Below are 27,069 nucleotides of genomic sequence, written 5' to 3'. Positions count from 1 at the left end.
TACTCATACCCACTATGGGATTTAAATGAAGAGAGCTGGCATGGTGGCCTTTGGAAGACAAATGAATGACATTTACTTTGATCTTGAGATCTTCTATGTATTCATCTTGGAAAACATGCAACAGAAACAATATCCTGTAGAACATCCTTGGTCCCATTACCAAGAAATAGAAAGCTACAAAAAAAACCTGATGTATGTAAGGAAAGAACAAGGAGAGGGATTAGGCATGCTCTCATTTCTAATTTTTACTGTTCTATACAAATTTGAAGACCTGAATGCAAGGATCTGCTTAGGAAGCAGCAAGACAGTATAGAAAAATCCACTCATCTTTCTCTTCCCTGTGATATAATTATAACCTGAAAATGTTGGAGAACTAGTAATTACCACAAAAGAAAAGCAAAACCAAAATATTTCAATTCCTTTTTACTTAGTCACTGCTCTTCATACAGAGCTAACAGGTACGTTGCCTGACTGATTATAGTAAGGAGTAACACAGGTTAAAGGATGGGAGTTTTCAAATAAAACATCTTCTATAAAAATATATATTTTTTCTATTTGAAAATGTCCGAGGTGGAAATATCATCTTAGTATCACTGGCCAAGCATAAAACTTGATTTTGAATAGATCACCTGATTCTGCTTGGTTCTCTGAAGCAGGTTCACCAGCAGTTTCAGTGTCCTCTTCTCACTAAATCCTTGGCTGAGCTTGGACCGCTCTTTGAAAATTCTTCGAAAAAACACTCTTTGAAATTAACATTACAAGAAGAAAGGATGGTGTTTGGCTCCAACACAGCCACTTTCTGTTTAAAGACCAAGCCTGCCCAACTCAGTAAGGTCACAAATGACAACTTTTCATTTCCCATTTACAAAAGGACAATGACTGCTGTGAAGTGTTCAAGGCAGAGCCTTGTCTTCCACACATTCTCTCTCTCATTTATTATGCTGTGTTTACTTAGGCATTATGACAAAAAGCAGGCATTCCTGCAAAATAATAACCCTCACTTTCTTCACCCTATCAATGTTGGCATGGTAGAGAACTTCTGAATGTCTCCAGATTAATTTCTCATAAATCATCACAGCCACTTGAGCAACAAATAGCCTGCTCTATTTCTGATAATAGAAGATAAGTAACACTAACAATGTACAGAACAGATGAAGAGAAAGATGTATAAATCTTTAAAGCCATATATTGCATCAAATCCTGAAACAGGTTTCTCAGTGACAAATGGAAGTTCTTTTTGCCTCTTTATACTGCTGTGGGAGAGACCTTCATTTTGTGAAAAGTAAAGAAAGCAAAAATGAAACTCACTGTCATTTTCTTCTCATGTTCTCCTTAAAGACAAATGGGAACGAAATTTGCCCGTTTTTCTTTGTGAAGAAGGCCTCTGTACAAGTACTGCCAGTAAATCTACATATGACACCAGTCCTCAATGTGATGATTATTGTGGAAGTGTAACAGTCTGCCAGGAATTTGACTGCACTTGAAAATTACTCCTTTTTTTTTTCTCCTTGGTTGAGGGTGAAAATGCTCCAAGACTGAATGGAAAAGGCAACCTGGCATGTTCCCTTTTCCCTCAAAGAGAGGCCCAAGTCAGTGTAAAAGACCTCTGACTGGCTGCATTGTTTCTTTGCTTACCCCTTTCACAATAATATATGTGAAAAATAAATGACTGTAACAGAAACATTTATCTTACTCACCCAAAGCATTCCTAGGCTGAAGTTTTCTATCTTTAGCATGTACTACACTTAGATTGTTGTGCTATTAAGGACTGTTATTCAAGACAATTACAACAATATCCCCACACAAGACAAACATGAAAGAAGGGCAAACATTCGCCATTATCATTCAAAATGACAAAAAGACAAATGGGACACCCAAAAATTACCAAGTCAAACTCCTCTGGTAAGACCCATATGGTCTTGAGTGAGATTGCACAGATTTCTCAGGTAGTTTGGCTAAATCAGACATGAGGCTTACTGAGAAACTGAGATAATGCTGAGCTGTTTGCCACCAGAACTCCTCGCTCACCTTGCGAGTGAGTAGCTGCTACAAACACAAAGGATATTTCCAGTTCAGAAGTCATGGGTGGCTCAGAACCTCTGCTAACACAGGTCTTTTGGATAAGCACAGGAACATTAGCAGCTCAGTGGTTTGCGAATCTTCTGGACACCACTCTGCATTGCCATGGAAGAGCTAGGAATCAGTCAGAAGGGTGTGAACACAAGCACATCTTGAATATGGTTCAGCAGTGTCTTTAGTAATTCTTACTACATTCTGCGTTGTCACAGAGCATGCTGCATTGGTCAATCTACAGGGCTAGATGGCAAAAAATACTCATTAACTGCAATATAGACAGAATGGAGGGTAGAAATAGAGGAGGGAGTTTAAACCTTGTCATAGAAGTACAAGATAGCTGCATTAGAAGGAAAAAGAATAAAATTGGTTATCTCACAGCAATGCTTACATCCATGGTTTTGATCTCCCTAAGGCATAAGAAGAACACCATCTTCCTTGTTCTTCATCTATGTGGATCTGGGCAGAAAGATATTGCTGAGAGAAGTCATGAGCATCAGTTCCTTGCTTTCCTCTACTCCTCTCACTTCTTTCTTTACCAGAAATAACCTATTGTGTTTTCTTTTCCCTGGCTGAATTCAGCTTGTCCTTACCTTGCAATCCTGTTCCTTTTGTCCTCTTTTTGGTACCCTTTCTTCTAATGGAAGCAGACTTACATTAAGGACTAAGCTGAGATCTCACATGCAAGCTGTGAGCAAGGCAGCTCTACTTCAAATGGGAAGCACTTTGTGATGCTTTATGAAGAAAACTGAATGAAAAAGAAGATAGCTTTCATGCACGTAGTAAAAATCATCATTTTATTTGTTTTGCCTGCATGCTTTCCTTCCGTCCTATCCAATATGCTTTGCTTACTTATACAGAGAGATCAGTTTTAAGCAAAGACTGCTTATGATTTCTTACCAATACAGGAACAAAATCAGTAGGTCATCTTTTCAGATGTAGCTTGCAGGTGTTGTGGGAAGGTGATGCTATGTACACCGCACCCATGAGGAGAAAACAAAAGGTGTGGCACTGTGACTACATGGACAGAGGGCAGGGGAAAAGGCACACACCCTAGTTCAACTACTAGATCCCTTGTAATGTATTGGGGAAAACAAGGATTTAGTCCACAGAAGAACTCTGGAATTAGTCACCTACCACCTGGCAATTAACTAGATTTATAATTATGTGACTCTATCATGAAGCTGTGTCTTAATATCAAAGGCCGCCTGAACAAGTAGGGAACCCTAAGGCAGCATCCTGTAGCATAGCACATATGGAAAGAGAACGTGGACAGCTTTTCAGGGTTCATGGAGCTGATGCAGCCTTGGGTTTAAGTCAGCATTTATAAACACATACCTGCATTTCATAAACGCTACAGCTGCCACCATGAGTCGCACGTGTGGAGTGGCTGTAGAAAGAGCTATTACTACAAGAATAGATGTTTGATTGTAAGAGCCCTGCAGGTATTCACGTTTCAACAACAGGCATAACACAGGAAGCCTGAATAGCTACACACCATCATAGCGGCTGTATGTAGCATTGGCATTAACTGGGTTTGGCACACGGAGGCCAAACAACGTGTGTGGCTAAAGGTAGCATTGCTGTCAGGAGCAGGAATGGTTTGTCAGCTGTGGAATGGAGCTGACAGCAACAGGAGCACGTGGAGAGGGGAACTAACTGTTCACATCTGTTTTGCGCTGCCGGCATGGGATTGAAGTCTGCAGGAAAAGAGGGATTTCATCTCATAGCTGGTAAGTCACTGGTAAGTAATGGCAGCAGTACAGACTTGGGAAGGATGCTGCCCACACACAATGACTTTTCTGTCTGAGACTGACAATTCAGGGACTCTCCTTTTGTTCTCATTTACTTGCAAATAATGGTTTCTTGTATGCCTACCACATAATATTTACGGAGGACTGGATATATAGCTCTCATTAGAGCAAATACTACTACTTAAATTGGCCTATTTGTGAGTCTGCACCTCAAGTTTCACTCATCCCTGGTCTGAACTGCACTAAAAGCACATTATTACTGCTTAAGATGCAAACTACCATGCTGAAAAATACCACTTTTTACCTCCAGTGCAAGAAGTTAAAAATTAATGGTTAGTTGAAACTAAGGTGATCAGTAAACAGAAACTCCTTGTGACCATGTGCAAGTTATTCTCAATCTGAAATGAGGTTATACTTACCGCTTAGATTAATTACTCATTTTCTTCTATCTTAATTTATTTCACGCTTTAAGAAACCAACATGTCCACTAACCACTCTGTATGTGATAGAGAAACACAATAAAAGCAATTTCTCTCCTAACCCCCCTCCACAAAAAAACATTCTCAGTAATGCATTTTTGAATCCAGTCTACCTTCTTCTAATGAGGTTTCAGCATGCCATAAATAACACTAATGAGACTTTGTCTTGCCCATGTAATACATTTCCTTAATATAGCTTTAGATTTTCTTCTGTTGCGTAGAAAACTAACAGTCGTGGAAAGAAATGTCTTACGATAGCACATTAAAACCAAAATACAATTAAATATAAATGAATTCAGTAATTTAATTGCATTATAGTCATTTTAAAAAATTCAAAGAAAAGTAATGGTGTCATTTTTTCTATTGGTAAATAATAAAAGTGCTGAGGGAATCAGATAATATTTAAATAAACATTATTGTGACAATACATGATACAAAGATACCTTTTATTGCCAGGTAAATTCTGTGTTTGGTAATGAAGAGACAGCTCAGAACATGAATCTCTGCAAGCTGAAGGACCTTTCCTGCAAAGTATCATGCAAACAGCCAACAAGGAGGGATGCAAGACTGGACTCTCCATTTTCATAGAGCTCATAGTCTACACATACGCTTCCAGTCCCACAATGTAGACACTTTAAACATCATCTGCAAAATTCAGCCACATAAGCAGAGGTTTGCAGGGAAGCAATTTCTTAGGTTGAAAAGTGGTACATATTTGCGCAATCTGCAGCTCCTGTCATTCTAGCAGCAGGTAAACATTGGCTATTTTCTTTCCTCTGAAAACACTATCTTGTAGTATTTTACTTTCCTCCCATCCCCTCCCCCCCAAAAAAAAAGAAAAAAAAAAAGTATGATGCAGTGTTGCAGAAAAACTTGATTATTTTGGGCAGTTTGCACTTTCAACATACAAATATTGAAGCTTACTCTATTTTTAAAGATCAATTGAAATGTTACACCTGTCACCTCTGTTGCTGTTTTTTTCCCCAGAAAGTAATGTAAGACCTGTGCCTAGCCTCAGCAGGAGCTCATGGAAAAACAGGTTACCTAGTAGCTCTCTTTTAGAATTCCATCTTTATCAGCAAAATTCAGTAAGTAGCTTGAACCAGACTGGGCACCTAATGCGGTGACAAGAGAGGAGAGGGAAGAAGAGCAAACTTACACCCATTAAATGACAGCAAAACTGTTGGCACTAATCGGCCACCGTTGGCACAGCTACGGGTATTGTAAGGTAGGGTGTGAAAATGGAAATGGTCCCATCCAAACTGAGGAAATCAAGGTGATCATACACACCAAGTTACACACTGGCCATCAAAACAACTGACTAGGTCAGAATGGACTGAAGGTAAAGTGACTTATGTACTTCAGAAAAAGTAATCCATGCAAACGTGAACCTGTTCATCTGAATTTACTAGCATGTAAAGCTTCAGAACTATTTTTTCAGGAGGGAATACTTTAGGGGTATTGATAAATGGAAAATGGCATGAAAGTCAACATGGATAACTTCTTTTGATAAGATAACTCATTTTCAAGACACTGTGGCAGAGTTCAACTCTGGCACCAGCTCCTGAGCCAGATACAAACCTGGATGGATGCCGAAAAGGATTGTTAGGATGACGATGGGAATGGGAAGCACGTTCTGCAAGGGCACGCAAAGAGTTTGATGCAGTTCTTTTTCTAAAAGCTTGCCTTCTGTAAGAGTGCAAACATCAGAGAGGAGAAGACCTACTGAAGGAAACACAACACGAAGACACAGCAGATGGGTATAAAGTTGTCAACTATTACAGAGGATGAAAAGAAGAAAGTTTGTAAACAGCAGAATATGGCACACCAGAAAAAAGAACATGGGCAGAAAATCTAACTGTTTGTGACATGGAGTAAACGATATGAAGACAGTTTTACACTGGGCCGGATTCAGTGTTCAGCTCTACACTCCTATTTCCAGGTGGGCAAATGAACTTACCACTTCTCTATCACCCATATCTATTTTTGCACAAAGTATGCATTTTTGCCAAAGAAACTGTTATTTTCCTAAGATAGACACACTTCACGTGTGCTGATTCGGCTTCATAAAAGAGAGCTTCTTTGCCTTTTTTTTCCCAGCTAAATCAGACAATTTCATAAAAAATTGTAAGTCCTCCACAAAATGTTCACTCATTTTTGTATCTTTCCTTGTTTTTCAGTTTAAAAAAAAAAAAAAACAAACAAAAACAAACAAAAAAAACCCAACCTATTCAAAATGGTTACTGTTTACAACACAGCTCTATGGCCTATTTTTATTAGAATGAACATTGCAAAATGTGGGTCAAAAAATGCCATGTTTTTCTTAAATTAATTAGTACTTTGTTTTTTTGTCTAAATTAAAAACAAAAAAGAATGGAAAATAGACAGTAAAAAGACAAAATAATGCTGGCAATGTTAACCACGCAATGTTATGACTCCGCAGCCTGGTACCTGTGGGTGCTTCCACCACTGCGAGAGGTCTCCATGGTCATGAAACTACACAACAACACTAAATTTAAGCCTAAGACCAGATAGCAACTCATAAAATCTAGTATGTGACAGAAGTAAACCATAAGGGCAGCCAGCAGAAATGACAAAAGGAGCAAGGATGATCAATATTAGGATTTCGATTCCAGCTCCAGATAGATAGAGAGATCATTCCCCAATGTCCCCTACTGGCAGGCAGCATTAGCAGAAGTGATGTCAAATATTGTCATTTCATATCCAGACCGCTGGCATTACGATCTCATCCTCCAAGCACAGTGCTGGGGCGACACGCTGAGCCACATGCTGGCAGCCAACCCCCCAGGACAGCTCTGCGCCCGCCTGCGCGTTGTCAGACTGCTTTGACTCACTTGTGCTCACAGTCTGACTCAGTCTAACGGTCCCTACGCTTCACAAGGGAGTTATTTATGACACATCCCTTTTTTTTCCTTAAGATACTGTCTTTGAGCTATTTTTTACTCTTCCACCATTGATCTCTCTCAAAGAACCAAGGAAGCGCCGAAGAGAGAGCAATCAGTCTCACTGGTCACTCCATGGAGCGGGGTTCCTGCTGGCTAGATAAGGTTTGTCACGGGGCACCCAATGATACTCACAGCCTGGAAGAAATCAGCCACCTCATGGCACACCTGCATTGAACAAGAGTTAATGATGCAAACCAGAGGGCTTGGTTTTCCTCTTAGGTGTATAGTTTTTCTTGTGCAAGGGTACAAAGGACTGCAAGGAACAGAGGAATTAGCCCAAGGCTCCAAACAGATGCTGCACTGAGGGATATGGTTTAGTGGGAAATATTGGTGATAGGCAGACATGTGGACTGGATGACCTTGGAGGTCTTTTCCAACCTCAGTGATTCTATGACTCTATGATTCTAAGAGGAGTGATGGCCCGATTGCTGTAAGGCTTATAACAAATATAAAAAAAACATCAAGTTCCTTCTCACCCTTTTAGGGCTTTTAAGGTTGCTTGGTTGTGCTCACATCTCCACCTCTTTTTAATTTCAAACCAAGACAACTCAGACATCACTTTGCTCAAGCTATCTAGGTCCAAAACCCAACAAAAAACATGCAGTACTGGCACCCTGCTTCAGTAACACCACAGGGCTTTTGCCTTTTCTAGGCCATGGAGTTCTGATAACTCACAGCTCCCAGATATAATCATCTTTGGTTCTGTTATGTCTCATGTATGATCCCAAGATGTACCAAATATATACAAACTGACAAAAATTCTTCAATTCAGAGACTGATATGGCCTCACCCACACAAGTGACCAGCAGTACTCTGCTCCACACATACTTCTATGGCACAAATTAAATGGAAGTCATTCCAATATTCTTTCAGTCCATTCTGTTTAGTAACACTAGAAATAACAGCTCCTATCTTAGAAAATGTCTACTTGGGGTAAAAACATCTGAGAGGAACAAGAAATACTTCCTTATCCTGCTCTTGCTAGATGTTTCTTGTGTAGCAGCAGTGACAACCTACCAGGAGTAAAACCTTCTACTGTCAAGGTATTTCTTTATCAGGTATTCACTTATGAAGGGTTTCATTGCATGCTGCTTTAATGCAAATAAATGCATACAGTATATATTTTAATTTAATGTGGTTGTAACTTTGTCATAAAATCGTTCAGGTTGGCTTTAGTTTAATAACAGGATCATTACATACTACTCTCTTCTGGAAAGATGATACTAAATTTATTCCAGTACTGGTGTTTGTGAAAAAGTCCTCCCTATGTCTCTAGCCACCAGGTATTTCCTTTCCTAGCAGAAAAGTTCTATAGTGAAATGATTCCAGAAACTGAGAAGTTCATCACATCCCTTAGTACAGCACTAAAATATCTTCTCATATTTTCATTACAAATAAGACTTGATTGCATTATCTATGGCACTGAACATATTGACAACTGCATCTTACAAATGTGATAACATACTTGGTTTATTGGTCCAGACTCTGGGCTGATTCACTGAAGAAAGAACAGACAGTAGAGTGCTTCTGGAATTTTAACAACATGTTTATCCTTCTGGTTTTGACTCAGTCGTCTGTTATTTCAGACAAACACACAGATCTAAAATTACTTATATCCTTAAAACAACAGGCTTTAGAAGTTGGAGGAGAAACAACTGTAATAAGAAAAGTAAGTACTGAGAGAAAAGAAGAGACAAGAGCTCAGAAATGAGCTTTGGCTTCATCACCAATGTAAAAACCATCTGAACACACCAAACCTTTTGAATCCATACAAACTTACTGAAAATCACGTGAAAATTGGCTTTCTTGTGATATTTCATGCATTTCCTATTTCCTTTTTTTTTTTTTTTTTTTTTTTTGGAATATCACAAATAAGTCTCTTTCAAGGTAAGTAGAAACTACGACAATAATAAAAATCCTGAAAAATAAAGATACGGGGTGAATCAAGGGAACAAAAAAGAGTATTGTAGAACTTTTGAAACAACAACAACTTTTAACAGTTCTAAAATCAAACATTCATGCATAAGTATTCTTATTTTTTTCACCCACACAATTTCCTCCTCTCTAACAAAGTCTCCAGGTAAGACACTTATAAAGTGAAGGTACTGATACAAGACTCTCACAATATTACCAATTTAGAAAAGATTAAAAATTTAAGTGTCTTTCTTTCATTTCCACTGTTTCAAGTAATGTGTATTACATAGAATCCACAAATTGAGAGCAGGATTTTCAAGACTGAGGCATTTTTTGAGCACTACATCCGGTATCCGTACCCCTGAGAAAAGACAAATCAATACATCTCCAGTATTTGTTATGTGTGTTTGTGACATACTGCAAACATGGCTTTATCTGAATGTGAAATGCCTGCTATCTGGTACAGACCATGTATTTTATCACGTTGGATCAGAGCCTGCTCTGTCAAGCAGAGCCCCCATTTTGGAAGAGAACATTTCTGCTTGCTTCAGATAACAGCAGAATCAGGAATTCTGGGCTATTTCTGTGCTCCAACAAGTAGCTCCATTGCCTCCTAATGATTCTCTATAGAGAAATCAGCCGGCAGAGCTAATGTCTGGAATTTTTCTTACCCAAGGCAAAAGAAAATCGGAAACTTTGAAAAGATCAGAGAATCAGGCTGAGGAGAAAGGCTTCTAACCAGAGGACATTCTATCTAAAGTAATGGAAGTCCCAGGTCTGAGGCCAGGGCTGACCCCAACCATTCAAGGATCACGCAGCATTGGAATGTGCTTGGGTAAGAAATTACTTAGCTAGAGTTGTTTTTCTTTCCTCTTTTCTCACATGGTCCATGATGGGGACCCATCACTCCAGCAGCTAAGCAGGCAGAGCTGGGGAGATGTCCTGTCAGGTTCCACTGATTTTCTGTGCTATTTCCTATTAAAGGTATGCCCTGCACTTAACTGCAGTGAAAGCTGGAGCTGCAGAAATGCCCAAGAGGAACAGACCTCACCTAAAGAAGAAATGACTTGCACAGAAACAAAGAAGAATAAGCAATGCACATGCTGTTACTTACTCCTCAGTGACTTAAAATTTGCACAGGGTGAGGAAAACAAGAAAATAGTGATGCACGTGCTCAGGAAAGAAAATAAATACATCTTACTGCCAAGTAAATCACTATCAACAGTGACACTATGCCAGCTGTCCACTTTGATTGTAAAAATGGCAATGTTGGAACACTGGACATTTGAAAGGAAAAGATGCATCGTTTTATGTTTTATTTCTGGTTTCATATTCAGGAGTAAATAAGCTTCTGAGAATATCACCAACAGAAAAGAATCGAGGAGTTCGTGAAAATCTTCTGACTTCCTGCAATTACTTTATGATCCTGAAAGTAAAAATCCTCACATTGATTTTACTGAATCATTACATTTTCCTTTGTACTTGATGACACCAAGTAGACACCAAAAGTCTTTGCTCCTCCTTCAGGACAATGGTTGTTATATTAACAGGGATGACCTTCCAGCTCTCAAAATACCTGCTCAATGCAAATCAACCAACTACACATTCACAGAGTTCTAAAACTAACACTTCACAAATTATAGCTGTTAATAGATGCACTTAGCTTCAGTCTATTTAGAAATAATGAATCTTTTCAACAACACTTTAAGCATGTCGTATTAGTCATCCTATTTTGCAGAATGGAAATGAAAGGACCCACAGTTCCCAAGGCTGCCACAGGCAAAGCTGAGAATGAAACCTCAATAGCTCCTCCTTACCAATCCACCAACCCTTTTCAGCACAGAATATCATAGTGCCCACTCAATTGACACTTAAGCTTTCCACCCATACTGCCAGCAACCATATGTTATGCAAAGTAGGCAAGAACTGAGCTCCGGACTTTTAATTTTACTCCATCTGGGGACCAGTCCTGCTTTTCTGCAATCTCAATGCAAATCAGAAGTATATCTATTGGAGTCATTAGCACTGCATCAGTCAAATCACCACCAGCAAGATCCAAATGCAATGTATTATTTTGATAATGAGGTAACGTGGGTATTTTAAAAACCTTAAATGTGGACAACCAGATGAACAATTTCCAAGTGCCAGAGTAAGCCCTTTTTCTTAAAAAATAATAATAATAATAATAATCTAAGGTCATAGAAATATAATCAATTCAAATTAAGTATCGATTTCTAAATGATGTAGAATTAATTTAGACATTTACAAAATCTAAATCACTTTTTACTAAGACTCAGCACCATAAGTTACAAAGCAATAGATAAAAACATTGATAGATTGAAGCTGAAGAAATGTACCTCCAGGAAGGGAGGTATGGTGATCCCATTGTTAATGTCCTACATTTAAAGTAAAGGGGAAGGGGAAGAAAACAAGGTCTAAGACAAAACTAGGCAAAACTAGTATTGTATCAAGAAACCAAATATAAAACCCAGACAAACTCCCAAGAGGTCAGGCAAAGTACTGTGGATTTATATCATCTTAATTGAGACCAGAATTTTGCATCGTGCCTATGATGTACCCTTACAGGAGTCCTGAGGGAGAGGTATGCAACAATTTCTCAGCAGGGAACAGCAATATAGAAATGGAAATTGGCTAATGCTAATACTGCACAACTTGCCAGTTGCTAGGCTAAAAGTAAAATGCTGATAACTAATGCCGAGATATTTCTTTTCAAGAAGAGGGTGTCTCATGTATACAGAGAAGACCTCTTACCATACCTAATTCTGGAGAATTGTATTTTCCCTGCTACCCTTCTTAAATGCCTCTATGAAATGTCTAGTCACTGAACTAGTTTTCATTTCCCTTTAAAAATTTATGTAGAGAAATACCTTTGATAGCCTACTCTTAACAAAATTGTGTCATTCTGAGTAAAGCCTTAGTTAAACGTTGGAGGTGATCTAAGTGTTCCTCTTGGAAGAAGAAGAAAGTTAGACTTTGAGTTGAAATAGGCAACCAAGAATCAAGAAACTGCTATTTTCTGCGTCTTAGAGCTAGGAAAGACAGTGCTAGGCACTACGCGTTCTACAGGAACGATACCTGGTATTCAGTGCCTCTTGGGAATTCTTGCAGGACAGTGCTCTCAGGAGTACCCTACAAACACACTCTCAGCTTCAAAGTACATTGTATGTTCAGCCAATACTTAATTATCTTTGAAAAATTGGACCAAAGCATGGAAAAAAACTTTGAAATCAGCCACATGATTTCTCTTCTGCCTTCTGCCTCAGCCCTCTTCTTCCCATAAAAAAGCAGCATACCAATGAATGGCTGCTAAATTAAATCATTCCTATCTGAAAAGGGCCTTGGGCAGAAGACACTGGAGAACAACCCAGGAGCCCCACAAAGAAAGTTGAAGGTGAAAAAACAGAGGTGTTTATCCGTTCATTTCACTGCCTGAAAGCTAATACCAGTGGACACACATCATTGGTGCTGAACTGGGGAATCAATGCATGTCTCATAACCTGGCCCAGTGACAACACCTGCAGTTCTGAGCTGCATCAGGTATTCCTCCTACTTCATAAACTCATTTGTAAACATGCATACATCTGTGTGCATGCAGGTGAACTATGCGTATGGTCTTGTGCTCAGAGATGTAAGCAATAAGTGAGAGCAGGACCATTTCCAAAGGACACAACAACCTCCTCCTGCTGCCTCTAGCACAGGCCCTGCTGTCTCAAGGACCAGGTACCCATCCAGGAGTGCTGGCACCAAGCATGTTCGCCTCCAAGCACTCAGCTACTTTTTCTCATCTCTTCTTTGACTTAAGAGTTATGACCATCTCAAATATCCAGACAAGAGGCCAAGGAAAATGTTTTAAAGTAACATTAAGAGTTATCACTGCTTACACATTCCAGACTTCTGTTCAGCTGCAAATACATTAATGCAGGAAAGAAAGACGAGTGTGATGTGGGAAAGGAGGCTGTCTGCAATTTATCACTGCTGTGCAGACATGCCCTGAGAAGAGAGCTGTGTTGAAAACCCAAATATAGAGCATGTATATTGTGGCAGTTATTTCTGATTTGGTCTGAGGAACTTTCCAAACTCAAGGGGCTTACAATGAAGGACTGGCCAGCCATGAAGAGCCTGCAGTAAAGCTGAAAGAACATGTAAATTGCTCTGATATCCCAACAGACTTCTGCTGTTTCATGGAGGCTATCATAATCCCAAGAAGCAAGGAGGAGTCTCATTTTCTGCTTTGCCTATTGATGCACCATGTTGCTACTGGGCTGTAAAAGGCACTTGTTATTTGCTATATGTGGGCATCTCCTCTATTCTGAAATCACAGCTACAAATTAAAATTTTTGAATGATTTCACAAATGGCACAATTTCCTAAAAAATCTGAGTCTGAAATGGATCAGATCATCAGGGGAAAATCAGTATATCACTGTAAGAACCAAGCACAAGATGGGCTAAAAATTATTTTCTATATTTTATTATTAAGGTGTAAAGAAATCATACTTTTCTAAAGGGTAAAAAAAAAAAAAAAAAAAAAAAGCTGTCTCCTCTTGAGAATATATTTTGCAAAATATTCAAAAAGATGCATCGTTTGGGGAAATAACTGTAATTTTGCAGTAGTAATGCTAAAAGTGCACCTTCATAATGGCAGTGAGTTCAACATTTGAAAGCAAGGAATGAAAAAGCCTGCTAATGCTTTTCAAACCGGCTACATGAATTCAAGTTGCAGAAACCGGTCTTTTGAAATTGCTGTTCACTCCTGCTGTTACACTTAATTTTTACACAGTTCTCCTTCAAGGTTTGCTTGCACACTAGCAATAAATTTAAAGCAGTTTTTCTGAAATTGAGTTCTTTTGTCTTGCAGTATTCTAACATTGTGTCCTAACTTCTTTTAAGCTTCTGTGTCAGGGATTTTTAATTTTTTTATAAGAAGGCAGGCAAAGAAACCTGCGTCATTTTTCACACCCCATCTTTCAGTGTGTGTTCACCTTTGGGTTTTTCTGTCTTACTGGGCTTTTGCCCACTCTAAAACCAATGCATTTTCTACCTGTAAACTGTCCCTCTCCAGCTGATCACAGGAGCAACACAAGACTATCGCTCCAAGGGGAAACGTGTAATCTTAGAAGTGGAAAAAGGAAGACAAACACTTAAACAAAATGAAAAAAAAAAAATTCCAAAAGCAAGCTCTAATCTCGCCATCTCCAGTTGTTCCCAGCCTGTGGTTTAATTTACTGCTGGGTTAGCAGGCTGTTCAACAATGCCTCTAATAATTACTTTCTCAAGGCTCTAATTCAACTACAATTACGCACTACGGAAGTCAGAGGATTGCAGCAGAACCAGCAGGCCGAGGAGCAGCACTCCTTTCCTCACAGGGGCACATTGGGGCCTTGATGATCCACGCATGGGACATTGCCCAAGGGGCTCTCCTGACCACGATGCCCCTCCTCCAAAGAGCTCTAAAGAGGAGACATTTTGCAGTGGGGAAAACACAAATGTTGAGCTTTTAGCACTGGCCAAAGCACTGCACTACCAGACCTGTTTGTGGAATTCCCTTGTATACCCGGTCTGGCCAGCTGGGTTCATGGCTTGCAGCTGGCCAAATGATCTAGATAATTAAAGCAGAAAAAAACCCTTTGTTGTTCAGGGATTTCAGCCTGTATAATCAAGAACATTTTGTCCTTGATCTATCTGTGCTCTTTTTTGGCTTTTTTTTAACTGCCAAATTTAAAGGCCACTATGACTGTATGGAAAGTGCCCATCAGACATCATGGACCATACCTACATAAAATAAATGTCAGGACAGCAGACCCTCTGAGGACTGATCAGGAGAGTTCAGTCACTAAAGGCCATACACCATAATACCTTTATGGGCAGCTCCAAACGTCCACTATGGGACAGAGAAGCAGCAAAAACAAAAGTGCAGGTGGCATTCAAACTGTCCATTGACTTTTCTCCACGTGCTTAAGCACAGATTAACGCCAAGCCCACAGGCCACTTGATTCACACACATTCCCCACTGGAACTATGCCTGAGGATGAGGTCTGGTCCCCACCAGAGCCAGTGCTGCATCAGTGCCAGCACAGGGGTCTGTGAATGAATTTCTATCTGCAATCTGTTTTGACTGTCACTTCGCTTAATACTCACACCACTTGCAAGACAGGGGCAGGCTTACTGTGTTTTGCAAGGATGCGTAGGGCTTATGGCACAAAAACCATATTTTCTTGATCATTTAAAAAAAATCCTCTTCACACATCTTGACGGCAGAACTAACATTCAACAACGTATGTTTTTAGTGGGAAACAAGAAAAAAAAATGTGCACTCTGAAAGAGAGTCAGAGAGAGAGAGAGAGACATTTCTATTATGGAGTAACAGGGGGAAAAAACCTGATTTATGAATTGTAGCGTGAAAAGTGGCTTGTAGTACAATGACTTTGCCAGGACAACATACCCTGCTCCATATCTGAGCAGTTAAATAGCACAGAATTGTCAAGTAATAGAGCAGCTGCTAACAATGCTGTCACACAAACACTGTTTAGTCAGCAGCTGCACCTATATGACACCCTACACTTGATGAATGCTTAGGTTACCAAATGAAATGTGATACCTTGCCAATGCAAAAGACAGCCTAAACCACACCACCCCCCGCACACATCCTACTGACCTTAAATTCAGCACCTTTCACGATTAACCTTCTTGCAATTGAAAGATTTACCCTAATCCCACTTAGCCACTTTCAGAGTGTGCAGGCTCTTTACATTGGCACTGTCACTGCAGCTGACTGCACAATTTATTCTGGTTTTCATACGGCAAACAATATGGTTTGAAAAATATCCAGCTTGTATCCCCATCACTTGACCTCCCTAATTTAGAGCACAAGCCCCTAGTGTTGCAGCGATGCTGTCTTTGTTGAGCTGTTGCTCTGTGAGAGCTAATACATGCATACATTACTGCTGACATTTAAAAACATTCCTAACAGTTTGTGTGAGTACATGGTAAACAGATGCTATGGGATTTTTTCCCCATTATCAGTCATCTCTGAAGACTGCAGTAAAGTGACAGGTTGTTTGAGACTCTTCGGTCTAACAGTGAGAGATTTATTTTTAATAGAATATTGATATTATGGCACCAAATGCCATTTGGTGTTTACTTATTTTTTTTCTCCAAGAGCTGCAGTTTAGGAGTTTTTTAAGCTTTTGCAACCCTCTGTTATATCTACTACTCTATTTTTTATGAAAAAAGTTAAGAGACTTTTATGAACTCTCTGATTAAAGTACCTCCATCTGAATGCAGATTAAAAGTTCCAACACCTGAGAGCACTAAACCAATGAATATTTATATAGAAAAACAGCAGATGAATGCACTTTAAATCTTCAATGCAAGTCTAGTCATGGGGTTTATCTTATTTTAGGGCTTACTTTTTATTAAAATGAACTCTTGCATATTTACACTACTGAAATAAATGTTATTTGCAAGCACAATACAGTAAGAATCTTACAAATGGATGGCCGTGGTGAAAAGTAAATTTACTCTTCAAACAGATTTATTTCTTTATCAAGTCATATTTAAGAGGGTTTGCACTTCATGCTGCTTGCACAGGTTGGTGCAGACAGGGGCATGCACTGCAGCTGCCCTGGTTCCCGTGTCCCTCTTGGACACCCCGAGAGGCTCCTGCAGCACAATGCTGCTGCACGCCATGGGAAAAGTGATGGAATGCCTCTGACAAGAAAGATTCTTGTCAGACAAGAAGGATTCGTGGGTCTGACTGCTCAGATGGCTGGGCTGAGCTTTTTAGAGTATGTCACCATGCAGATAGGCTGCTGAAATTACGAGTATGTGGCCAATTAGCTCTGGTGCCATGCAGGACAGCCGGGTCACCCACAATCCCAGCCTCCACACGGGCTGCACACCGGCCCTGGTCAGTGCCTGCAGCACAAACCAATGTGACCATCGCCCCAGTCCCACAAACAGCACCAGCTGAATAGGCGTGCTGCTGCCAACAGTAAATGGCAATTCTTGCCTTGCACAGGATCACCGAGTCCTTCTGCACGCCACTCCTGGCAGTGGGAATGCTGACCCTTTATACAAACCAAAGCTTTGCTCCTCCTTGGACTCAGAAGAAATATATTTAAAGGAGTTGCAGCAGCACTGGGAATGATGCAGCCCAACTGTTTCCTAGCCCGTGAACCTTCGCTTGCCCCAGATCTCATGTTTTGTAAAAAGATTTGTTGCACTGTCTCCAAAACTATGCTGTTCCATTTTGTTTTTAAATGTAACCTTAGAAATAACTGTTTACAAATCAGCTCATTGTTTCTTTGTTTTGAAGCTTAAAGCCTCACTTTGATTGCTGCCTTTTTGACATTTTGCATAGGAAATATGTTTGCATGTTCACTGTGCTATTGAAACAGCAATTAGATCACCATATTCCAGCTGTTACAAGGTTTTGTAATGCATTTTCCAATAAACATTTTCAAGAAAGCAGAACTATTTTAGTATGTCAAGCAGATATGCTGAGACTTTTTTGTTCAGGATTTTTTTTTTTTTCATTTCTTTTAGCCTTTCATTTTTCTGCATGTTTCCATCCCGTTTCACATTCCTCTACTTCACTTCTTGAAAAGCCACACGAATACAAAGAGCCAGGATTGGGAAAGCAGGGATTGGTTGAGGAGGTCCCAGTGTGGGGACCTGGCAGCTGAGCCGCGTCCTCACAGAAAACCAAGAACCGCAACTGAGGCAGCAGTGGCTTTTAAAACACTTGCTGCTATTTTTCTGATCCTATTTCAGCCAGAATGTTGTTGTAATTTCCAGAAACAAACTGCTCAGCTCCACTCCTTTCCCTCTCCTGTCTTCAACGACTCTGCCCCTTCAAACAAGCAAAACCACGTTTCCCACAGTAACCAGAACATTCTGCTCGGAACGTTCTTGTTGCAGCCTGGTGCTTCCTGACCTTACAGGTCTCACTTTTTGCTTTCTCAATTTCTCATATGTGAACTGTTAAGAAGATTTTTCTCACTTGTTGCCTCATGCAATAAATAGAAAAATAAAGTCTCCACTTACAGGATAAGACTGCAAAATATCTAGTTCTGCCTAAAGCCAATGAGTTGCAACTGAGCTAGCTGATTTATCCACTGCATTTTGATTGATCACTTTGCATTTGGTCTACACTAAGGAGATCGATACATTGATTTTTTTGGTGTTGTATATCATTATCAGGGAATAACTGGATTCTTTTTCCAGATGGCAAAAATTCAGAGGACAACTACTGAAAGGAAGAACGAGATTTTCCTCTGGAGGTAGAATGGGAAACCTCGATTCATTGCACTATTCTGGAGTTGGTTATTGGTTGGTTGGTCACAGTTTTAGACCACTACACCCTGAACGGAGTTCTGGTTTCCTCTAATAATTTTAATTAAAAAAATAGCGGGGACCCCTAGGGAAGTCTTGCAGTCCTCATAAGGGTTTCCCCTAAGCCCAGGCAGCTCAGAGCACAGGCACAGCAGATGTGGGCTGTTACCCAGCTGCAAGAGCAGGGTACAGGCTGTGCCACAGCCAGCACCACTGCCAGCTCGTGGCATCACAGAGCTCACCACTGCTCTCTCCCGCTCCCAACATCCCAATTAGAAGCACAAGCCTGTGAGGGCTGCAGCAGAAAAGGTTATTTTAAGTTTCCTTCTCATCTTCTAGGAAAATGATCCATTATGAATTCTGCAGCCGCCTGTCTATCACTTACGGAATATCACCAAGTTAGGGCCACTTCAATCTCCCTTGGGTTTCAGAATAATTATGCACGCTTTTGTCACATCAAGATTAGTTTATTTGCAATTCCCAGGTGCCGTGCATGTCCAACACGACATCGCAAAGTACTTCAGCACAGATAACCTGAAAAGGCTCCTTGTGGAAAGGCTTTGCTCTTAACATATTTCACCTAGTCTGAAACTACTACCTTGGTTGCCTGTTAAGCAAAAGTATTGATTTTAAAATTGCTCTTTTAACCTACAAGGTACTACATAGCCTCTGTCCAGTATCTCTTAACTGTTTTATGCCCTTGGATGTACATTCAAATCTGCTGAGGGAAATCCGTCACTTGCCCTAAGTTCTGCTTGCAAGCTCCATAGGGTAACAGCTTCACAAGTTCTTCTCTGCCAGAAGAGCAGGAGGCTTGGCTAACACTGCAGCTTCTGCAGGAGGTTAAAAGGCTTTATTTTTATTGCTGGGAACTCTGTGACAATTTCTATATTCCAACAGTGTTTTATTTCCAATTAGTTATGTTTTATAAAACAGGCAGTGACACACTGTATGAATGATAATACAGAATGCATGTGTGGAGACCTAACTCAAATGTCCCGTATCCTCATCCTCTATATGACAAGAGAAACCAAAATAGCTTCTTTAGCTGGCTGCTACTCCAGCCTGCTTTGTCAATACCATCATTAGAGGAGGAAAACCAGATGTCATTTTGACTTTGAATGCTATCATATCTTTCATAAAAGACTAGGCATGAAAATATTTAGACCAACTTCTGCCTCACCTGTCGTATTTACCTACATTACTTAAATCATTTTCTTCAACAGGATGACTTCAGATGTACTGAGATGAAGTCTGATGTCCCTCTCTTCTCCAAAGGCAGAAAGCTTTTCTCAAGGCAATAGATACTCAAAATGAGAGGTGAGTCCAGCTAACCTGGGCCTTATCTGCCTTTGTCTACACTGTCACAAAAGCGCTAGTGTTTGCACTCAGTCATCTCAACAGCAGTCCGTGGATACTTGGAGCAGAATTCAGAATTCTCTCGTTTAAAAAGAGACTTAAAAAGTCATCCTGATTCTGAAACCTAGGCCAGGAAGAGCCACACAAAACTCAAGAGAAGTGATAGTGCAGTTCAATTCCTTTCCTCCTATGGCACAAACTCTTGCAATTTACTTTTCTGAGCTGTATTGTTCAGTTTAAAAGGATGAGATCAATAGGGAAGATATCCATAGAAAAGCCTAACAACCCTAAGCAAGGACTGTAACCTCCATGAGAAATTGCTGGGATTGGGCTCCAGCAAAAATGTGCACCATAAGCCAGGACACCCAACGCTCCTGATTAATGGTATGTTTTTCCCATTTTACTTTTTCATGCAGGGTAATTTGAGAATGAAAACGTGACACATAGGATTTGCACATCCCCAGTCTCTGGCATGTTCATTCTTGCAACAGCAACAACAGAAGAGAAGCACCTGGAGACTAACACAGGCTTCAGGAAGGAAAGAAAGCTTCTACTGCTTAACATTATTTTCTTTAATCTATCCAGAGCAAGACAGTTTTTTTGTTTTTTTCTTTGGAAGCTACATGGAATAAAACTCCAGATAATCGAAGCTGAAAAGAAGCTGGAAAGCTCAAGGCAAGCAAATCCCTAGGTGCAGATTCTGTGTAGCCATCATTGCTCCAGGAGATGCTGAGCTAGAGATGTCTTAGTTCAGGAGAGAACAGATCACAGAATCATAGAATCATTAAGGTTGGAAAAGGCCATTAAGATCATCTAGTCCAACCACCAACGCATCATCCATGCCTACTAAACCATGTCCCTCAGTGCCACATCTATCCTTTTCTTAAAAACCCCCAGGGATGGTGACTCCACCACCTCCCTGGGCAGACTCTTCCAATACATCATATCACTCTTTCTGAGAAGAATTTTTTCCTAATATAAGACACTAGAGAATCAGAGAACAGATGAGAGAAAATATATCCTTTGTTTTTGTGGGTTGCTAGATCAATGTAACATCCTCTAAAAGGTGATGATTTCTTTTCACAATGTTTAAAATGACTCCAAGCCTCAGACAGTTTCCTTCCTTCTAGGAAGCCCCAGGGAAAGGCCTGATGGGCAGATGGGTCTGGCAGCTGAGTGATGCCCCCATGAACCAAATGCTGCTATTTCACAAAGCTTCTATTTCAACAAAGCTGGTTACAAACAAATACAAACCTGACATGAACATTTCCAAAGCCTTAAAACAGAGGAAGTGAATCACACAGGCCTCACACCTGTCACAGCAAATTAGGCTGCCCCAAATGTAGGAGATCATTCGATAGCCAATTACTTGAAATAATGAAAAGGGGCTAAGAAGTCACCTAGAGGAACAAAATAAAAAACATTTCTAATATCCTCCACGTTTCTCCCGTACTGACATCTCTTGTTTTCCTTCCACATTAAGTTCAAGCAATTCATCTTCACTTTGAAAGCTGTGCAGGTTTGACCCTGCCTTTCTGCTGATGTCCTGATTGCTGTCATGTCTTCCTACTGCCTTACTTAGCCCATATCCTCGATCAATGTCCCTCTGCATCTCATGGGTGTACTTCCTTCCTCTGGTTTACAAAGAGAGGGAGCCCACCTTCCCTCCTCACAGGCCTCCTTCAAATCCTTCAATACAACCAAGGACAAAAATAATCTTTGTAATAATCCAGAAAAAAGGGGGGGAAAAAAAGCCCACAACACCCCAGGAAAACAACAAACCATTTTTTAACCGAAACCTTTATCTAACATGTAACACTCTGTAAAGATACAGCACTGGTAGGATCTAGTTCTTATGGGCACTGAGCTCAGTGCCTGTCAGGATTAGATCCTTTAACTAAAACCCACCATGTTGCTAGATGAAAGAAAATATGAATTTTGGGCTCTGAGGGTTTAAGAATTTAAATGTCTCAGAATTAATTAACAACTACACTATCTTCCAAAACAACATACAAAAAAAGCAAATTTTCCATCCAGATCTGAAACACCTCAAAGAAGAAATGAATGATTCAGTTTAGCACCTTCCTGAAATGACTGCTGTATAGAATGAGAAAATCTGATTCTGTTACAAGCAGTCACTTGCTAATAACACTTCTTAAGAGACACTTGGACCTGAAGACACAGGAATGCAAAGACTAAAACCTGGCATTAATTCGAGTTTGCTGGTCTACTGCATCTTTTAAGCATCCACAAGAAAGCTGCATTTCTGCGTTTAAGATTAAAAAATCTATTAAAGAAAAGTCATTTAGGATGAACACCCCGCTCTCCTAGCCATAGGTGTCTTCTTCAGCTAAATTAAAAACCATAGTCTTGTCAGGCTATAAAAATCATCAAAATTTTAGTTACAAATTACACCGCAGTATGTGTCAGCAACTTTTCCACAGATTTAGCATTGTTTGAAGATAAACTGAAACAGATCAGTGCAATACTTTATTGACAAAAGAGCATTAGAAGTCTTTGGCAAAGACTTTAACTATGGCTATCAAGGTGCTATACAGTAACTCTTCTAAATAGAGTGGATCAAATTTTCTCTGGTGCCCTAAGGCCTTTTCTGTGCTCTTGTAGCACAAAAAGGCTTAAAGACAGCAGACCTCAACCTCAGGAATATTTCCTGGGTAACAACATTTCTCAGGCAATAAAGAGCTGCAATTGTCTCTGTTCCCAGACCCAGCACATTAAGGACATGAAGGGAACATTTCTTCCGTCCGTTCCCTACCAAACTGCCTAAGATCAGGGCTCAAGCAAAATTTAGAGCACTTGTAGGGCTGCTCTACTTAGGGATGTGTATGACCAATCCGAACCACCTGAAAATCAGAAATGAGTTTGGGATGTATTTGTTGCTGCTGCTATCCGTATGCAAGGGGAGATACGAAATACTGAAGTCACAACCTATAGCTCTGTTGTGCCAAAACTCTGTTGTTCAGAAAGAACACGTGACTGGAAACTGCCTTCTCCGTAGGCACTTTTGACCATCAAAAACTTTTCAAGCTCCTAACAGATTATGGAGACGACCCCAGTGATGCTACTGTTCTCAGCAGCATAATGACTAAATAGGATGATGAATGCCTCTTTTTTTCCCAGAAGACCTGGTATTTTGATTTTTTTCAGAAAGTACAGTTACGTCTCATGATAGATATAAAAGATGCCTATCTATTCAATATAAATTTACCTGAGTCTAAATCCATTTCTTCGTGATTTACAGAAAATCTGATAGTACATTAGCGTTCAGTTGTAATTCATTGACTCCTAGCAGAATGAATGAATATCTTTCAAGAAACCCCTTAGAAATGCTGATGACTACTGACTATTGGTACAAGCCGGTTTTACAGATCATAGAAAATCAGTTACTCATAGAACGCGTGACAGACACAGAATATTCGTACTTTAAATGGAAAAAAAATTGTGCATTATGATCTGTAAATCGATAAATATCCAACAAATCAGCAACACAAACAAGATGAGAGAACTTTATTTCTTCTTCAATCAGAGGTAAGAAATATACTGGGCAAGGTAGTTTTAGCAGTAAAACTGTTACCATGCTAATTTTCTACTCATCTAGTAATACCGGTCTTTTGCATTTCAATAATTGCTTTTTTCTCTTCTGTGATCATATTTGTATCTGCAGAGCTTTCAAGCCAAGGATGCAAGCTGTGAAATATGCTAAGCTGGTGCTGGTTTTGTTTTTTTAACAAAACAGAAAAATGACAATCTAATGCTTTAAAAATCAATATGATCTTTTGCATTTAAAATAACTGAAGAAAATATTTTATAACAGCAGTGTCAGCAAAAATGGAATAGATTCAGGTGATATAAAGCAGATGTAGAGGTGCAGTAAAGACTTTAACCATTTTGCAGGAAAAGGAAATATCTCCTTCTCGGAGAGCAGGAAGATGGATCTTGACAGACAGTACTATTCAGGCACAGCCTTTGTTTTTTCACCATTTGAAAAGGAAATCTCCCTTTTTTGTAGACATGCATTGGTAAATGGTGAACAACTGCAAAGAAATCATAAAGAACACTGCTATTCCTAATACTGGATACCAGATCCCAATGAGCTCTAACTACCTTGGACACTGCAAGTTGCTAAATCATTAAGATCACCAAGAAGGAGACTCCATAGCCACTCTGGGCAAAGCGAAGTGGTGATTTAGGTGGTGATTTAAGCAGCAGTTCTGCAAGCATGTTGGGTTTTTTTTTCTAATCATAACTACTTAACCTTCATCTAGGGCTCCTGTATGTCCAAGCGTCCCTAGGCAAGGCCTTTTCTTCCATCTGAAAGTTTTTTTTTTTCTAGGTGAAGAATTTGGCCAGATGCCTCAGATGGAGCAATGTCTACAGGCACACATGCAGGCGCCAGGAAGATCCAAGAAAATAGTTACAGAGCAAGTGCAGGCCATTGGCATGACCCATATGTCCATGTCTCTATCCAGGAAATATCAAACAGAGGGCAAACCCAGCTATTCCTTATCTTTTGGAGATGAATGTAAAAAACAGACAAGCAAAGAAACTTAGTTGTAGCTGAATGTCCTGCAGTGAAATCTGAAGCTCTGTCAGATCACCATGGTGTGGCATCCACATCCAGAGGTAACTCTGAGGAAGAGGGACAGAAATTCCTGCACATTTTGCAGGTTTGGAGGGGCAGGAAAGCAACTGTTAACAGGCAGACACGGGACATCACTGTGGAGCTCCTCACCTGCAGCATCACACACCTCTGCACGTGGGAACTCCGGCTTCCTTCCGCTCTAAAGTTTAAACAATCCTTCTGAAGTAACAATACACCATTCACAGACTTAGAAAACCTGGACCCAGCAAGGAGAGGTTTCTGAGCACTGCCACGGTGTGACATAGACTAGCTATCCCTGTGGCAGAACCCAGGACAGTTTTTATTCAGTATTTATTTTCTAAATCATTACATTAACATATACAGGCTACAATTGTCTAATCTATAAGGCATCCCAAGAGCAGCATAAAATCTCAAATGCCTTAAAATTTGTAGGAATATAAAATGATTTATGTGCTTATCAAGACAACCAAATCAAGATTGTGTATTTGCTTTCTAGTTGCCCAAACCAGACATTAGGAAAAACCCAGCATATGTTTTGAGAAAGAGATGGTTTTCCTCTGTATGTTAGCCTGCACACATTATGGTTTGTACTTTTCTTTTTAAAAAAATGAGAGAACGACGAGATATTATTGTACTCCACATTACCCAATTACCCTTTTTTAACCAGACACATTTGTCATTCTGTTGGAAAAATAAGTGTTTGATACTTATCATATTCTCCCAGACTTCAGCCACTATTACTTCTTAAAAATGCAGGGTGACTAAAGAGCCCTTTTATTATTTATTTGCTGCCTGAAAGTGTTGGGCACTCTGTCTTGGTAAGGTGATAAGATCAGTGGCCATAAAGGCCAAACTAGTCTAACAAATATGGTGCTTCCCAAGCATCATATATATTTGGCTGCCTTTGGGAACTGTGATTTGTTAGCTGTGTGGAGATAAGCCATGGCTGCCTAGACCCACACAGAGCCCTCCCTCCGCTGCACTGGTTCCTCTCTGCACTCATCTCACATGGTCAGGATCCTTCCAAACAGTGGTGGAACCTGCTCACACACAGATACTACCACCTTCAGGAATATCATTTTACTTTTCACACAGTGAGTGAGCCAGCTACCAAGCATACTGGGGTGCCAATCTGAAGCAGACTCTTGATGCCCTTCCTCACAGTGAGTCATCTTGCAGGCAGTGGTGTTGGAGCAAGATACTTGTGGGATGAAGTACTTCTCTATGGGAGGTTCTTACCTGGGCTACTTGTTAAATGTACAGACCAACACATGCAGAGAAAGGAAAGTATATTTATTTTTTCTGTTTGATGCAGTGAAGTAGTTTCTGGTTGTAAGTTTTTCCAGCCTGATTCAGGAAGGCCAAAACAGAAGTCCATAGAGAGACACTTCTTCTAAAATTGCTTCATTGTTTTTTAAGTGAAATCAGAAACGCTGGGGACCTAAATACTCTGTCTCCAGCCAGCTGTAGCATGGGCTGAGAGCTGTAAGAGGAAGATGGAAATCTTCCCTTGTGTGGTTTTCTAGCTGCCAACACTGCATTTTGGCAGAGTTGAGGTGCCCTTGACTCGCTTCTTTCCAATTCTTCCAAACATCCATTTGTCAAAAAGCCACACATTTATCACCACCCTCCTTGTCCAAGTCAAGCTCTGTGTTCCTTGTCCTCCAGCGTCCCTCCCCGTCCCTGCAGGATGCAGGGATGTTTGTCACACAACCACTGATGCTGGGGAGCTGATATCTCCTCACCATATAGCACTGGGTCAGTGCATGTGCTCACTTCACCTGTTTAAGCTTCCATTTCGTGTCAGAAGTGGTGCTGCCCATCTTCCAGCTGCAGAGAGACTTTGGCTAGAGCCAACTGGGGAGAAATCCCTTCTGAAGAGACATCTTCACTCCAGTGCCTCCACTCAGACTTTTCTGACATGGATTTTCTTACTACACATGAGCCAGAGACACACCTGCCCCATATAGGCACTGGGACATCTCTGCCTCCTTACAAGTGTTATCCGATCAACAGGAGCTGCCCCTTGCTGGGAGGAAGACGAGGGATTCCCAGGAAGGCCCCACTGCCATCACCAGATGCCACCAGCAATGGGGACCTGAGTTCTCTCCGCAGTGTGACCTTACCTGGTGTACGCCACTACTTCCTTACTCTCAGCAAGGAACTACTACCGCTCTGCCACTCCCTGCAGCCTCCCAATTAGAGACTAATCACTCCTTGCCCTGTTTCACACCGCAAGTGCACGGCATCTTCCTCTCCGTGAGCTCACAGGGCTGCCAGCAAGGCAGGGTCACAGAAACACTGCCTTCTCCGGCCGCCGCATGGCTCTGCGGGGGACACCGCTAATGACCATCACTGCTTTTATTCCTGCTGGCCTCGAGTCAGCTCGGCAGAAAGGACTCGTGAAAAACAGTATCCATCACTTCTGAAAAGTGCCTAGCACGTTATTAGAGCAGGAGAAGTTCAACTGCAGATCGCATGCATTTTCTGGCTTTGAACAAATGGCATGAGACAATTCTTTATAAATTCAAAATGTGTATTAGAG

The 27,069-nt window shown here is 40.5% G+C and overlaps 1 protein-coding gene and 1 long non-coding RNA gene across 3 annotated transcripts in view; one reads left to right on the top strand and one right to left on the bottom strand.

Moving 5' to 3' along the window:
- PPARGC1A (PPARG coactivator 1 alpha) overlaps positions 1-27,069 on the bottom strand; it is a 344,564-nt gene that overhangs the window by 171,918 nt on the left and 145,577 nt on the right. The window lies entirely within an intron of this gene.
- Positions 17,517-20,872, top strand: LOC149918267 (uncharacterized). Of its 2 annotated transcripts, none has more exons than XR_016466492.1 (3): positions 17,517-18,150; positions 19,768-19,861; positions 20,317-20,872. It is a non-coding gene; the product is annotated as an uncharacterized LOC149918267 (long non-coding RNA). The 2 variants fall into 2 exon arrangements; XR_016466493.1 differs by lacking the exon at positions 17,517-18,150 and adding an exon at positions 18,431-18,489.

Source organism: Phasianus colchicus, chromosome 4 (genome assembly GCF_987193195.1).
Source record: "Phasianus colchicus chromosome 4, bPhaCol1.hap1.1, whole genome shotgun sequence".
NCBI lineage: Eukaryota > Metazoa > Chordata > Aves > Galliformes > Phasianidae > Phasianus > Phasianus colchicus.
This window is presented reverse-complemented; position numbering and strand designations above follow the sequence as displayed.